Consider the following 15976-nt stretch of genomic DNA (forward strand, 5'->3'; position numbering starts at 1 on the left):
GCGAGTGAGGCGGACAGTTAGGTGATACATACATAGAAAGTGTGAGAGAAGGGAAAAGGCAGTGTTGGATCAGTGATGACCACTGATGATGATTGATCCGTGGAGCATGACTACAGGCCTGAGTGTCTGAGCTTCACACCAGAACACATGTAGTGTGGAATTGTGATAGATGTCAGGTGTAGTGCGTGATAGTGTATTATCATGGCATTTTTGTTCGTGAGTTTTCATTACATTCATATAAATAGAGTCAAATAAAACACATGAGAGGGGAAGGGATTCTCAAATAATACCATGTAGTAATGCTAAGAGTACATATACATATATACATCAAGTTAAGGAACCCATTAGTAATGGATTTCCAGCGGTGTAATCCCTTGGCTAAGGCTGCTCGGTGCTGTTTGCCATGACAGTCAAGTAAAGCAGGGGGTAACCAGGCTACAATCCACAGCCCAAGAGATACTAGGTATGAAGGAGGACCTTAAGAGAGACAGAAGAACTCCTGAGTGAATTGCCAACCTGGGAGGAGGGGTGGAGATAAGCGGAGGTGGGAAGAGAACAATGAGGGAAGTAGATGGTGGATTTGGGGGAGCAAAAGAGATGGAGAGACATGAAAGAGATGTCTTCTTGATGGAGCGAGCCATTATGGGGTAAGGAAGAAACCTCGTAGAAGGGAAATTCCCAGGAATCCACAAGGATGAGCCCAGCTAATACTCCGATCCATAGTGGAGGGGGTGCCTCAACAGACCCTCTCCTCTAATCAGATTGATGACTACCCTAATTGTCATCATAGAACCTTCATCCAGTACTAATGGAAGCAGATGCAGAGATCCACAGCTAAGCACTTTGTGGAGCTCCCGGAGTCCAGTTGAAGCAAAGGAGGAGAGATTATATGAGCACAGGGGACAAGATCATGATGGGGAAACCCACAGAGACCTGAGCTCACTGACTCTGGCCTGACAACTGGGGAACCTGCATGGGACCGAACTAGGCCCCCTGAATGTGGGTGACAGTTGTGTGACTTGGACAATTTATGGGGCCACTGGCAGTGGCACCAGGACTTATCCTTCGTGCACGAACTGGCTTTTTGGAGCCCATTCCCCATGGAGGGATGCCTTGCTCAGCCTTGATGCAGCAGCTTGGTCCTGCCTGGCCTTGATATGGCGGACTTCCTTGACTCCCCCTGGGAGGCTTTACCCTCTCTGAGGACTGGATAGGAGGTTGGGTGGAGGAAAATTGGGGGGTGGGTGGGAGCAGCGGGCAGGGGAGAGGGAACTGTGGTTGGTATCTAATGTGAAAAAAGAACTCTTAAATTAAAATAAATAAACACATAAAATGATAAATTGTTGGTCAAAATTCTTGTTCAGGTTAGAACCGGGTCTCCCGTGTACTTTCTCAAGAAGAATGTATCAAAGTTTTGTATTCGTAGATGAGTGAAATAAAAAAGAAACAACACAAGGATTATTGTATAGAACATGATTTTGTGATTTTGTGTATAATCCATTCTTCTTTTCATCTCTCTGGATATTCCTGAGTTGCCCTTCCTTGTGGATCACGATGTCTACGGCGAGCCTAGGGTCTTGGGAGCACAGTGACCAGGTAAGGACAGTCTATTTTCCTGTGTTACTCCGACTGCTTCTCCTTATTCTTAAATGAATTACACACTGCTCGAGAAGGACACATCCAGTTGAAGACAGATACAAAATATCATGGACACAGTTTCTTAATATCATTAACTTTAACATAAATCTCATGACACACTGAATCAAAGAATTGATCTAAAATATTCTTAAGAAGTGCTCTAAAGCATATTTAATGACATATTTGATTCCTTGTATTTATCTGTCTCTGTTTTTCTCTCTATCCATGTATCTGTCTATCCATCTTGAACTATAATTCCATCATTAATGTATGTATATATGTATCCTATCTATCTATCTATCTATCTATCTATCTATCTATCTATCTATCTATCCATCCATCCATCCATCATCTATCATATCCATGATAACATCTGTCTTTTTTATTGTACTGTTTCTGTTGAATCACAGCTGCATTGACACTCTAATAAATACAGAACAGGGTATGGTTATCTCAAGGTTTGAAGCCAAAATGGAAGCTAGTGAGGACCTGCTGTTGCCAAACAGGTGGATGGTTCATCCATTCCCAGACTCTTTAGAAGACCAATTCAAGTGAACCACTCAGGTTTTTACAAGGTGGTTCTATTTATTTATTTATTTATTTATTTATTTATTTATTTATTTATTTATTTATTTATTTATTTATTTATTTATTAAGACACACTATAGTATTATACCACTTCGGTGCTGTCTCCTTGAAGTTTCTGGAATAAAGAATCCCATATGCATCCAGACGGCTCTTTGAATATTTACATTTGACAGACAGCTGCGGAGACTGAGTCAGGATCCACTTGCCTTCTACCTAGGTGCACTCAGAAGATTTAGCACTTCCCGTCGAGTAGGGAATGCGTAGCTAGACAGACATATGGACCAGTTTTGTTTCTTACGGTTTTATCTGGTATTCAGTGGTAGGAAAGTTAATACAGCTAACACTGTAAGTGACTCTTTGTAGCTTCGGCTACAGCGAACATGAGGCTAGTCTCAATCAGTGTTTGTTGAGCGGGGCTTGGCTACAAAACTCTGACTCTAGACTGTGCCCCCCCTATCTCTCCATTCATTTCATATTTCTATCTTTGTACTGCTAGACACACTGGACTCAGCTAGACACACAATACCTGTAATGCTCCGTTTATCATGGAATAGGTGTTTATCTCTGAGTTCTATATCCTTCCATCTTTTCTCATGGCTGCTGGCTTCATGGCTTATTGTAGGACTTTGCTTTAAAACTTAGTTAAGGGAGGAAAGGTTGACATTAGTAAATTCTTCAATCTTTATTATTCAAATGTTGCAAAAATCATTACTCATTAAAATGAACCAAACCCAAAGACGTCAATTTTTTTAAGTGAAAAAAAATAAATAGCTATTACCACAGATTCACCAACATCTATAGAAAAAGATTTACATACTTAACACATAGTTAAAGTATTAAATTTTCATCATCCACAGTGCTCGTCCCACTGAAGGAATGGCTCAGTCTGCTTTAAACACTGGGCCACACCCATAATCTCTACACTTATTCTCAGTGCTCACCTGAAGTCCAAATCCTGTGTGAGTAATATTCAAAATTATTGTCTTGTTTTGCTCTATGTTATTATAGTTTAGAGCAGAGGTTAGGTAATCTGGAAAAAAAAAACCAAAATAAAATCAGAGGCACTTTTATTTGTTAATGAATTACTGTGTTAAATAACAAACACACACATATTACTAGAGAAGAGGTAGGCTATCACGGACCAATGATGACAATTCCCCTGCGGCGATATAAGTCACGGACGATGACTACAATTATGGGTGTCTGAGGTTCTTTCTCATCATAACACATCCCATTTGCTCCTGTTAGCCTGGACAAACCACTAGGCTTGTGGAGTACATACTGTTCATTAGAAGCATGCACTTTGATGAAATTTCTTAGTGGATCAATGACATGATATAAATATTCACACAAATACAAATGTAAATAAATATGGTGGCATTGATCAATGAGTAGATAACTGTTTTACTACAAATGCTACCGCTACTGCTTGTAGATACTCTAGAAATCTATTAAAAGTTAATTGGCTTAAAGATGTATATAAACTGCATGCAAGTTCACATAGGAAGTATAATTAATGGATTAAGGCCCAGTGAGGGTCAAGACCTTAATCTTATATCTCACGTGATTTCTTAAGACACTCTCATAACAATGTGAATCCTAAGTAACGAATAGTGAAAGGAGAAACGTAGAACTCAATTTGAAAACTGTCAATGTTTTTATTATCTTCTCTGCTGTGTAATCCCTGGATGGATGATGATTGCCACCTTGTTTCCTGGCTGGGAGGTCCACGGTTGCCCAGTCCTCATGTGTGAGGATCAAGGGAACTGATGTAAGTGGAGTCAAGATTTTCGTTTTGCTATGGGTGGCCTTGATGAGACACCCCTCTCTTAGTAAAGTGTCGTTTTTTGTTTTTGTCTTTTCTGGGGGGCCCCCCATCCGGTTACCAGGTCAAGCACACATGGAGGCTTATACCAAATTATAAATATCTGGCCTTAGCTTGGCTTATTTCTTGCCAGATTTCCTTCACTTTAAATGATGCCATCTACCTTTTGCCTCTGGGCTTCTCATGTTCTCTTACTTCTGGAAATCTTACTCTTACTTCATGTCTTGATTTGTAGCTGGGTGGCTGGCCCCTGATGTCCTCCTCCTCCTCTGGCTTCTTCTTTCCACCTCTCTCAGACTTCTCCTTCTATTTTTCGCCTCTCCCCCCACCCGGAACCCTGCCTATGCTTTCTTCTGCCTTGCTAGTGGCCATTCAGTTGTTTATTAGACCATCAGGTGTTTTAGACAGGCACAAGAACAAAGCTTCTCAGAGTTAAACAAATGCAACCTAAACAAAAGTAACACACCTTAAACCAAATGATACTCTACAGCATTTCCCATTTTTCTTGTAATGAAAATTAAGGTTTTTACTTTAACCTTGTCACCATCGTTTACAGAGAAAGTTTTACAAAGCTTGCATGAGTTAAGTCATGAAATTTTCACCATCCACAGTGTTCATCCCTCAGAAGGAATGGCGTCAGTCTGCTCTAAACACTGGGCCATACCCAAAATCTCTACACTTCCTCTCGGTGTTTACATGAAGACCCAAAGCTATGTGAGTAATATTCAAAATTACTCTATTGTATTGCTCATGGGATGCTCTGTGTTGTTATAGAGTATAGAATGTATCTGACCAAGGTATTTGGTTATTTGTTCCCGAAGAACAAAATTACATCAGAGGCACATTTATTATTAACGGATTCATGTGTTAAATAACGCCCATACACACATTACTAGGGAAGAGGAAGGCTAATATGGACCGATGATGACCAAGTCTGGGGTGGCAGTATAAGTCACGGACGATGACTACAATTCTGGGTGTCTGAGGTTCTCATCACCATACATGCTATGTGCCCCTGTTAACCGGGCAATAAACGTTAGGCATGTGGAGCCCGTACTGACATTATAATCAAGCAGTTTCATGAGTATTAGTGGATCGGTGAAGCATTTTATAAATATTCACACAAATATCAATGAAAACAAATTTTTGAGGCATAGATCAACTAGTAAACAAATATTTTTACCACAAATGCTACTGCTACATGTGGAACCTCTGGAAGTGTGTTAACAAGTATTAGTATAAAGTTGTATATAAACTTAATCCAAGTTCACATGGGAAGTATGCTTAATGGATTAAGCCCCAGTGGGGGTCAAGACCTTAATTTTTAAATCTTACTTGATTTCTTAAGACACTATCATAACAATGTGAATCCTAAATAACAAATAGTGAAAGGAGAAAGGTAGAAATCATTTGATAAATACCAATCTTTTTATTATCATTCTTCCTTTGTACTTCCTGGAAGGATGATGATTGACACCGCGTTTCCTGGCTGGGAGGTCCGTGGTTGCCCTGTCCCCATGTGTTGAGGATCAAGGGAACTGATGTAAGTGGAGTCAAGATTTTTGTTTTGCTTTGGGTGGCCTTGGTCACACATTTAGGTTGTCTTGGTAAAGGCATGCATAGGCTCCTGTCAGGCCATTGAGACTGCGTGCTCAATTAAACATGACCAATGAGCACCGTGTTGGGGATTTCCAAAATTAAGTAGGAAGACAGAATCAGGGTGGCACAAAATCTGTTGCATAATTTTAAAACAAATCCAGATTTTGTGACTTGTTAAAGGACTACTGCGAGTGAGGCGGACAGTTAGGTGATACATACATAGAAAGTGTGAGAGAAGGGAAAGGGCAGTGTTGGATCAGTGATGACCACTGATGATGATTGATCCGTGGAGCATGACTACAGGCCTGAGTGTCTGAGCTTCACACCAGAACACATGTAGTGTGGAATTGTGATAGATGTCAGGTGTAGTGCGTGATAGTGTATTATCATGGCATTTTTGTTCATGAGTTTTCATTACATTCACATAATTAAAGTCAAATAAAACACGTGAGAGGGGAAGGGATTCTCAAATAATACCATGTAGTAATGCTAAGAGTACATATACATATATACATCAAAGTTAAGGAACCCATTAGTAATGGATTTCCAGAGGTGTAATCCCTTGGCTAAGGCTGCTTGGTGCTGTTTGCCATGACAGTCAAGTAAAGCAGGGGGTAACCAGGCTACAATCCACAGCCCAAGAGATACTAGGTATGAAGGAGGACCTTAAGAGAGATAGATGTACATGGCCCCTCCTGGGAAGGGGAAATAAATAAGAACTCCTGAGTGAATTGCCAACCTGGGAGGAGGGGTGGAGATAAGCGGAGGTGGGAGGAGAACAATGAGGGAAGTAGATGGTGGATTTGGGGGAGGGAAAGAGATGGAGAGACATGAAAGAGATGTCTTCTTGATGGAGCGAGCCATTATGGGGTAAGGAAGAAACCTCGTAGAAGGGAAATTCCCAGGAATCCACAAGGATGAGCCCAGCTAATACTCCGAGCCATAGTGGAGGGGGTGCCTCAACTGGCCTTCTCCTCTAATCAGATTGATGACTACCCTAATTGTCATCATAGAACCTTCATCCAGTACTAATGGAAGCAGATGCAGAGATCCACAGCTAAGCACTTTGTGGAGCTCCCGGAGTCCAGTTGAAGCAAAGGAGGAGAGATTATATGAGCAAAGGGGACAAGATCATGATGGGGAAACCCACAGAGACCTGAGCTCATGGGAGCTCACTGACTCTGGCCTGACAACTGGGGAACCTGCATGGGACCGAACTAGGCCCCCTGAATGTGGGTGACAGTTGTGTGACTTGGACAATTTATGGGGCCACTGGCAGTGGCACCAGGACTTATCCTTCGTGCACGAACTGGCTTTTTGGAGCCCATTCCCCATGGAGGGATGCCTTGCTCAGCCTTGATGCAGCAGCTTGGTCCTGCCTGGCCTTGATATGGCGGACTTCCTTGACTCCCCCTGGGAGGCCTTACCCTCTCTGAGGACTGGATAGGAGGTTGGGTGGAGGAAAATTGGGGGTGGGTGGGAGCAGCGGGCAGGGGAGAGGGAACTGTGGTTGGTATCTAATGTGAAAAAAGAACTCTTAAATTAAAATAAATAAACACATAAAATGATAAATTGTTGGTCAAAATTCTTGTTCAGGTTAGAACCGGGTCTCCCGTGTACTTTCTCAAGAAGAATGTATCAAAGTTTTGTATTCGTAGATGAGTGAAATAAAAAAGAAACAACACAAGGATTATTGTATAGAACATGATTTTGTGATTTTGTGTATAATCCATTCTTCTTTTCATCTCTCTGGATATTCCTGAGTTGCCCTTCCTTGTGGATCACGATGTCTACGGCGAGCCTAGGGTCTTGGGAGCACAGTGACCAGGTAAGGACAGTCTATTTTCCTGTGTTACTCCGACTGCTTCTCCTTATTCTTAAATGAATTACACACTGCTCGAGAAGGACACATCCAGTTGAAGACAGATACAAAATATCATGGACACAGTTTCTTAATATCATTAACTTTAACATAAATCTCATGACACACTGAATCAAAGAATTGATCTAAAATATTCTTAAGAAGTGCTCTAAAGCATATTTAATGACATATTTGATTCCTTGTATTTATCTGTCTCTGTTTTTCTCTCTATCCATGTATCTGTCTATCCATCTTGAACTATAATTCCATCATTAATGTATGTATATATGTATCCTATCTATCTATCTATCTATCTATCTATCTATCTATCTATCTATCTATCCATCCATCCATCATCTATCATATCCATGATAACATCTGTCTTTTTTATTGTACTGTTTCTGTTGAATCACAGCTGCATTGACACTCTAATAAATACAGAACAGGGTATGGTTATCTCAAGGTTTGAAGCCAAAATGGAAGCTAGTGAGGACCTGCTGTTGCCAAACAGGTGGATGGTTCATCCATTCCCAGACTCTTTAGAAGACCAATTCAAGTGAACCACTCAGGTTTTTACAAGGTGGTTCTATTTATTTATTTATTTATTTATTTATTTATTTATTTATTTATTTATTTATTTATTTATTTATTTATTTATTTATTAAGACACACTATAGTATTATACCACTTCGGTGCTGTCTCCTTGAAGTTTCTGGAATAAAGAATCCCATATGCATCCAGACGGCTCTTTGAATATTTACATTTGACAGACAGCTGCGGAGACTGAGTCAGGATCCACTTGCCTTCTACCTAGGTGCACTCAGAAGATTTAGCACTTCCCGTCGAGTAGGGAATGCGTAGCTAGACAGACATATGGACCAGTTTTGTTTCTTACGGTTTTATCTGGTATTCAGTGGTAGGAAAGTTAATACAGCTAACACTGTAAGTGACTCTTTGTAGCTTCGGCTACAGCGAACATGAGGCTAGTCTCAATCAGTGTTTGTTGAGCGGGGCTTGGCTACAAAACTCTGACTCTAGACTGTGCCCCCCCTATCTCTCCATTCATTTCATATTTCTATCTTTGTACTGCTAGACACACTGGACTCAGCTAGACACACAATACCTGTAATGCTCAGTTTATCATGGAATAGGTGTTTATCTCTGAGTTCTATATCCTTCCATCTTTTCTCATGGCTGCTGGCTTCATGGCTTATTGTAGGACTTTGCTTTAAAACTTAGTTAAGGGAGGAAAGGTTGACATTAGTAAATTCTTCAATCTTTATTATTCAAATGTTGCAAAAATCATTACACATTAAAATGAACCAAACCCAAAGACGTCAATTTTTTTAAGTGAAAAAAAATAAATAGCTATTACCACAGATTCACCAACATCTATAGAAAAAGATTTACATACTTAACACATAGTTAAAGTATTAAATTTTCATCATCCACAGTGCTCGTCCCACTGAAGGAATGGCTCAGTCTGCTTTAAACACTGGGCCACACCCATAATCTCTACACTTATTCTCAGTGCTCACCTGAAGTCCAAATCCTGTGTGAGTAATATTCAAAATTATTGTCTTGTTTTGCTCTATGTTATTATAGTTTAGAGCAGAGGTTAGGTAATCTGGAAAAAAAAAACCAAAATAAAATCAGAGGCACTTTTATTTGTTAATGAATTACTGTGTTAAATAACAAACACACACATATTACTAGAGAAGAGGTAGGCTATCACGGACCAATGATGACAATTCCCCTGCGGCGATATAAGTCACGGACGATGACTACAATTATGGGTGTCTGAGGTTCTTTCTCATCATAACACATCCCATTTGCTCCTGTTAGCCTGGACAAACCACTAGGCTTGTGGAGTACATACTGTTCATTAGAAGCATGCACTTTGATGAAATTTCTTAGTGGATCAATGACATGATATAAATATTCACACAAATACAAATGTAAATAAATATGGTGGCATTGATCAATGAGTAGATAACTGTTTTACTACAAATGCTACCGCTACTGCTTGTAGATACTCTAGAAATCTATTAAAAGTTAATTGGCTTAAAGATGTATATAAACTGCATGCAAGTTCACATAGGAAGTATAATTAATGGATTAAGGCCCAGTGAGGGTCAAGACCTTAATCTTATATCTCACGTGATTTCTTAAGACACTCTCATAACAATGTGAATCCTAAGTAACGAATAGTGAAAGGAGAAATGTAGAACTCAATTTGAAAACTGTCAATGTTTTTATTATCTTCTCTGCTGTGTAATCCCTGGATGGATGATGATTGCCACCTTGTTTCCTGGCTGGGAGGTCCACGGTTGCCCAGTCCTCATGTGTGAGGATCAAGGGAACTGATGTAAGTGGAGTCAAGATTTTCGTTTTGCTATGGGTGGCCTTGATGAGACACCCTTCTCTTAGTAAAGTGTCGTTTTTTGTTTTTGTCTTTTCTGGGGGGCCCCCCATCCGGTTACCAGGTCAAGCACACATGGAGGCTTATACCAAATTATAAATATCTGGCCTTAGCTTGGCTTATTTCTTGCCAGATTTCCTTCACTTTAAATGATGCCATCTACCTTTTGCCTCTGGGCTTCTCATGTTCTCTTACTTCTGGAAATCTTACTCTTACTTCATGTCTTGATTTGTAGCTGGGTGGCTGGCCCCTGATGTCCTCCTCCTCCTCTGGCTTCTTCTTTCCACCTCTCTCAGACTTCTCCTTCTATTTTTCGCCTCTCCCCCCACCCGGAACCCTGCCTATGCTTTCTTCTGCCTTGCTAGTGGCCATTCAGTTGTTTATTAGACCATCAGGTGTTTTAGACAGGCACAAGAACAAAGCTTCTCAGAGTTAAACAAATGCAACCTAAACAAAAGTAACACACCTTAAACCAAATGATACTCTACAGCATTTCCCATTTTTCTTGTAATGAAAATTAAGGTTTTTACTTTAACCTTGTCACCATCGTTTACAGAGAAAGTTTTACAAAGCTTGCATGAGTTAAGTCATGAAATTTTCACCATCCACAGTGTTCATCCCTCAGAAGGAATGGCGTCAGTCTGCTCTAAACACTGGGCCATACCCAAAATCTCTACACTTCCTCTCGGTGTTTACATGAAGACCCAAAGCTATGTGAGTAATATTCAAAATTACTCTATTGTATTGCTCATGGGATGCTCTGTGTTGTTATAGAGTATAGAATGTATCTGACCAAGGTATTTGGTTATTTGTTCCCGAAGAACAAAATTACATCAGAGGCACATTTATTATTAACGGATTCATGTGTTAAATAACGCCCATACACACATTACTAGGGAAGAGGAAGGCTAATATGGACCGATGATGACCAAGTCTGGGGTGGCAGTATAAGTCACGGACGATGACTACAATTCTGGGTGTCTGAGGTTCTCATCACCATACATGCTATGTGCCCCTGTTAACCGGGCAATAAACGTTAGGCATGTGGAGCCCGTACTGACATTATAATCAAGCAGTTTCATGAGTATTAGTGGATCGGTGAAGCATTTTATAAATATTCACACAAATATCAATGAAAACAAATTTTTGAGGCATAGATCAACTAGTAAACAAATATTTTTACCACAAATGCTACTGCTACATGTGGAACCTCTGGAAGTGTGTTAACAAGTATTAGTATAAAGTTGTATATAAACTTAATCCAAGTTCACATGGGAAGTATGCTTAATGGATTAAGCCCCAGTGGGGGTCAAGACCTTAATTTTTAAATCTTACTTGATTTCTTAAGACACTATCATAACAATGTGAATCCTAAATAACAAATAGTGAAAGGAGAAAGGTAGAAATCATTTGATAAATACCAATCTTTTTATTATCATTCTTCCTTTGTACTTCCTGGAAGGATGATGATTGACACCGCGTTTCCTGGCTGGGAGGTCCGTGGTTGCCCTGTCCCCATGTGTTGAGGATCAAGGGAACTGATGTAAGTGGAGTCAAGATTTTTGTTTTGCTTTGGGTGGCCTTGGTCACACATTTAGGTTGTCTTGGTAAAGGCATGCATAGGCTCCTGTTAGGCCATTGAGACTGCGTGCTCAATTAAACATGACCAATGAGCACCGTGTTGGGGATTTCCAAAATTAAGTAGGAAGACAGAATCAGGGTGGCACAAAATCTGTTGCATAATTTTAAAACAAATCCAGATTTTGTGACTTGTTATAGGACTACTGCGAGTGAGGCGGACAGTTAGGTGATACATACATAGAAAGTGTGAGAGAAGGGAAAAGGCAGTGTTGGATCAGTGATGACCACTGATGATGATTGATCCGTGGAGCATGACTACAGGCCTGAGTGTCTGAGCTTCACACCAGAACACATGTAGTGTGGAATTGTGATAGATGTCAGGTGTAGTGCGTGATAGTGTATTATCATGGCATTTTTGTTCGTGAGTTTTCATTACATTCATATAAATAGAGTCAAATAAAACACATGAGAGGGGAAGGGATTCTCAAATAATACCATGTAGTAATGCTAAGAGTACATATACATATATACATCAAGTTAAGGAACCCATTAGTAATGGATTTCCAGAGGTGTAATCCCTTGGCTAAGGCTGCTCGGTGCTGTTTGCCATGACAGTCAAGTAAAGCAGGGGGTAACCAGGCTACAATCCACAGCCCAAGAGATACTAGGTATGAAGGAGGACCTTAAGAGAGACAGAAGAACTCCTGAGTGAATTGCCAACCTGGGAGGAGGGGTGGAGATAAGCAGAAGTGGGAAGAGAACAATGAGGGAAGTAGATGGTGGATTTGCGGGAGCAAAAGAGATGGAGAGACATGAAAGAGATGTCTTCTTGATGGAGCGAGCCATTATGGGGTAAGGAAGAAACCTCGTAGAAGGGAAATTCTCAGGAATCCACAAGGATGAGCCCAGCTAATACTCCGAGCCATAGTGGAGGGGGTGCCTCAACAGACCCTCTCCTCTAATCAGATTGATGACTACCCTAATTGTCATCATAGAACCTTCATCCAGTACTAATGGAAGCAGATGCAGAGATCCACAGCTAAGCACTTTGTGGAGCTCCCGGAGTCCAGTTGAAGCAAAGGAGGAGAGATTATATGAGCACAGGGGACAAGATCATGATGGGGAAACCCACAGAGACCTGAGCTCATGGGAGCTCACTGACTCTGGCCTGACAACTGGGGAACCTGCATGGGACCGAACTAGGCCCCCTGAATGTGGGTGACAGTTGTGTGACTTGGACAATTTATGGGGCCACTGGCAGTGGCACCAGGACTTATCCTTCGTGCACGAACTGGCTTTTTGGAGCCCATTCCCCATGGAGGGATGCCTTGCTCAGCCTTGATGCAGCAGCTTGGTCCTGCCTGGCCTTGATATGGCGGACTTCCTTGACTCCCCTTGGGAGGCTTTACCCTCTCTGAGGACTGGATAGGAGGTTGGGTGGAGGAAAATTGGGGGGTGGGTGGGAGCAGCGGGCAGGGGAGAGGGAACTGTGGTTGGTATCTAATGTGAAAAAAGAACTCTTAAATTAAAATAAATAAACACATAAAATGATAAATTGTTGGTCAAAATTCTTGTTCAGGTTAGAACCGGGTCTCCCGTGTACTTTCTCAAGAAGAATGTATCAAAGTTTTGTATTCGTAGATGAGTGAAATAAAAAAGAAACAACACAAGGATTATTGTATAGAACATGATTTTGTGATTTTGTGTATAATCCATTCTTCTTTTCATCTCTCTGGATATTCCTGAGTTGCCCTTCCTTGTGGATCACGATGTCTACGGCGAGCCTAGGGTCTTGGGAGCACAGTGACCAGGTAAGGACAGTCTATTTTCCTGTGTTACTCCGACTGCTTCTCCTTATTCTTAAATGAATTACACACTGCTCGAGAAGGACACATCCAGTTGAAGACAGATACAAAATATCATGGACACAGTTTCTTAATATCATTAACTTTAACATAAATCTCATGACACACTGAATCAAAGAATTGATCTAAAATATTCTTAAGAAGTGCTCTAAAGCATATTTAATGACATATTTGATTCCTTGTATTTATCTGTCTCTGTTTTTCTCTCTATCCATGTATCTGTCTATCCATCTTGAACTATAATTCCATCATTAATGTATGTATATATGTATCCTATCTATCTATCTATCTATCTATCTATCTATCTATCTATCTATCTATCCATCCATCCATCCATCATCTATCATATCCATGATAACATCTGTCTTTTTTATTGTACTGTTTCTGTTGAATCACAGCTGCATTGACACTCTAATAAATACAGAACAGGGTATGGTTATCTCAAGGTTTGAAGCCAAAATGGAAGCTAGTGAGGACCTGCTGTTGCCAAACAGGTGGATGGTTCATCCATTCCCAGACTCTTTAGAAGACCAATTCAAGTGAACCACTCAGGTTTTTACAAGGTGGTTCTATTTATTTATTTATTTATTTATTTATTTATTTATTTATTTATTTATTTATTTATTTATTTATTTATTAAGACACACTATAGTATTATACCACTTCGGTGCTGTCTCCTTGAAGTTTCTGGAATAAAGAATCCCATATGCATCCAGACGGCTCTTTGAATATTTACATTTGACAGACAGCTGCGGAGACTGAGTCAGGATCCACTTGCCTTCTACCTAGGTGCACTCAGAAGATTTAGCACTTCCCGTCGAGTAGGGAATGCGTAGCTAGACAGACATATGGACCAGTTTTGTTTCTTACGGTTTTATCTGGTATTCAGTGGTAGGAAAGTTAATACAGCTAACACTGTAAGTGACTCTTTGTAGCTTCGGCTACAGCGAACATGAGGCTAGTCTCAATCAGTGTTTGTTGAGCGGGGCTTGGCTACAAAACTCTGACTCTAGACTGTGCCCCCCCTATCTCTCCATTCATTTCATATTTCTATCTTTGTACTGCTAGACACACTGGACTCAGCTAGACACACAATACCTGTAATGCTCCGTTTATCATGGAATAGGTGTTTATCTCTGAGTTCTATATCCTTCCATCTTTTCTCATGGCTGCTGGCTTCATGGCTTATTGTAGGACTTTGCTTTAAAACTTAGTTAAGGGAGGAAAGGTTGACATTAGTAAATTCTTCAATCTTTATTATTCAAATGTTGCAAAAATCATTACTCATTAAAATGAACCAAACCCAAAGACGTCAATTTTTTTAAGTGAAAAAAAATAAATAGCTATTACCACAGATTCACCAACATCTATAGAAAAAGATTTACATACTTAACACATAGTTAAAGTATTAAATTTTCATCATCCACAGTGCTCGTCCCACTGAAGGAATGGCTCAGTCTGCTTTAAACACTGGGCCACACCCATAATCTCTACACTTATTCTCAGTGCTCACCTGAAGTCCAAATCCTGTGTGAGTAATATTCAAAATTATTGTCTTGTTTTGCTCTATGTTATTATAGTTTAGAGCAGAGGTTAGGTAATCTGGAAAAAAAAAACCAAAATAAAATCAGAGGCACTTTTATTTGTTAATGAATTACTGTGTTAAATAACAAACACACACATATTACTAGAGAAGAGGTAGGCTATCACGGACCAATGATGACAATTCCCCTGCGGCGATATAAGTCACGGACGATGACTACAATTATGGGTGTCTGAGGTTCTTTCTCATCATAACACATCCCATTTGCTCCTGTTAGCCTGGACAAACCACTAGGCTTGTGGAGTACATACTGTTCATTAGAAGCATGCACTTTGATGAAATTTCTTAGTGGATCAATGACATGATATAAATATTCACACAAATACAAATGTAAATAAATATGGTGGCATTGATCAATGAGTAGATAACTGTTTTACTACAAATGCTACCGCTACTGCTTGTAGATACTCTAGAAATCTATTAAAAGTTAATTGGCTTAAAGATGTATATAAACTGCATGCAAGTTCACATAGGAAGTATAATTAATGGATTAAGGCCCAGTGAGGGTCAAGACCTTAATCTTATATCTCACGTGATTTCTTAAGACACTCTCATAACAATGTGAATCCTAAGTAACGAATAGTGAAAGGAGAAACGTAGAACTCAATTTGAAAACTGTCAATGTTTTTATTATCTTCTCTGCTGTGTAATCCCTGGATGGATGATGATTGCCACCTTGTTTCCTGGCTGGGAGGTCCACGGTTGCCCAGTCCTCATGTGTGAGGATCAAGGGAACTGATGTAAGTGGAGTCAAGATTTTCGTTTTGCTATGGGTGGCCTTGATGAGACACCCCTCTCTTAGTAAAGTGTCGTTTTTTGTTTTTGTCTTTTCTGGGGGGCCCCCCATCCGGTTACCAGGTCAAGCACACATGGAGGCTTATACCAAATTATAAATATCTGGCCTTAGCTTGGCTTATTTCTTGCCAGATTTCCTTCACTTTAAATGATGCCATCTACCTTTTGCCTCTGGGCTTCTCATGTTCTCTTACTTCTG

At 40.2% G+C, this 15976-nt stretch overlaps 1 long non-coding RNA gene, 3 other non-coding genes and 5 pseudogenes across 41 annotated transcripts in view; all 9 read left to right on the forward strand.

Annotated features, from left to right (window-relative positions):
- LOC107402472 (uncharacterized) overlaps positions 1-15976 on the forward strand; it is a 147610-nt gene that overhangs the window by 100592 nt on the left and 31042 nt on the right. For all 38 annotated transcript variants that reach the window (XR_013044512.1, XR_013044511.1, XR_013044522.1 and 35 more), the window contains 10 exons: positions 791-1596; positions 3084-3997; positions 4663-4765; positions 5514-5594; positions 6664-7478; positions 8966-9879; positions 10545-10647; positions 11396-11476; positions 12510-13325; positions 14809-15722. This is a non-coding gene — a long non-coding RNA (uncharacterized LOC107402472). The remainder of the gene's footprint in view (positions 1-790; positions 1597-3083; positions 3998-4662; positions 4766-5513; positions 5595-6663; positions 7479-8965; positions 9880-10544; positions 10648-11395; positions 11477-12509; positions 13326-14808; positions 15723-15976) is intronic.
- LOC143268608 (small nucleolar RNA SNORD113/SNORD114 family) lies at positions 66-137 on the forward strand. Its single transcript, XR_013044651.1, has one exon. It is a non-coding gene; the product is annotated as a small nucleolar RNA SNORD113/SNORD114 family (small nucleolar RNA).
- Positions 3364-3440, forward strand: LOC143268596 (small nucleolar RNA SNORD113/SNORD114 family; annotated as a pseudogene).
- LOC143268579 (small nucleolar RNA SNORD113/SNORD114 family) lies at positions 4966-5043 on the forward strand (annotated as a pseudogene).
- LOC143268609 (small nucleolar RNA SNORD113/SNORD114 family) lies at positions 5903-5974 on the forward strand. Its single transcript, XR_013044652.1, has one exon. It is a non-coding gene; the product is annotated as a small nucleolar RNA SNORD113/SNORD114 family (small nucleolar RNA).
- Positions 9246-9322, forward strand: LOC143268597 (small nucleolar RNA SNORD113/SNORD114 family; annotated as a pseudogene).
- On the forward strand, positions 10848-10925 carry LOC143268580 (small nucleolar RNA SNORD113/SNORD114 family; annotated as a pseudogene).
- Positions 11785-11856, forward strand: LOC143268610 (small nucleolar RNA SNORD113/SNORD114 family). Its single transcript, XR_013044653.1, has one exon. It is a non-coding gene; the product is annotated as a small nucleolar RNA SNORD113/SNORD114 family (small nucleolar RNA).
- On the forward strand, positions 15089-15165 carry LOC143268598 (small nucleolar RNA SNORD113/SNORD114 family; annotated as a pseudogene).

Source organism: Peromyscus maniculatus, chromosome 14, assembly GCF_049852395.1.
Source record: "Peromyscus maniculatus bairdii isolate BWxNUB_F1_BW_parent chromosome 14, HU_Pman_BW_mat_3.1, whole genome shotgun sequence".
Taxonomy (NCBI): Eukaryota; Metazoa; Chordata; class Mammalia; order Rodentia; family Cricetidae; genus Peromyscus; species Peromyscus maniculatus.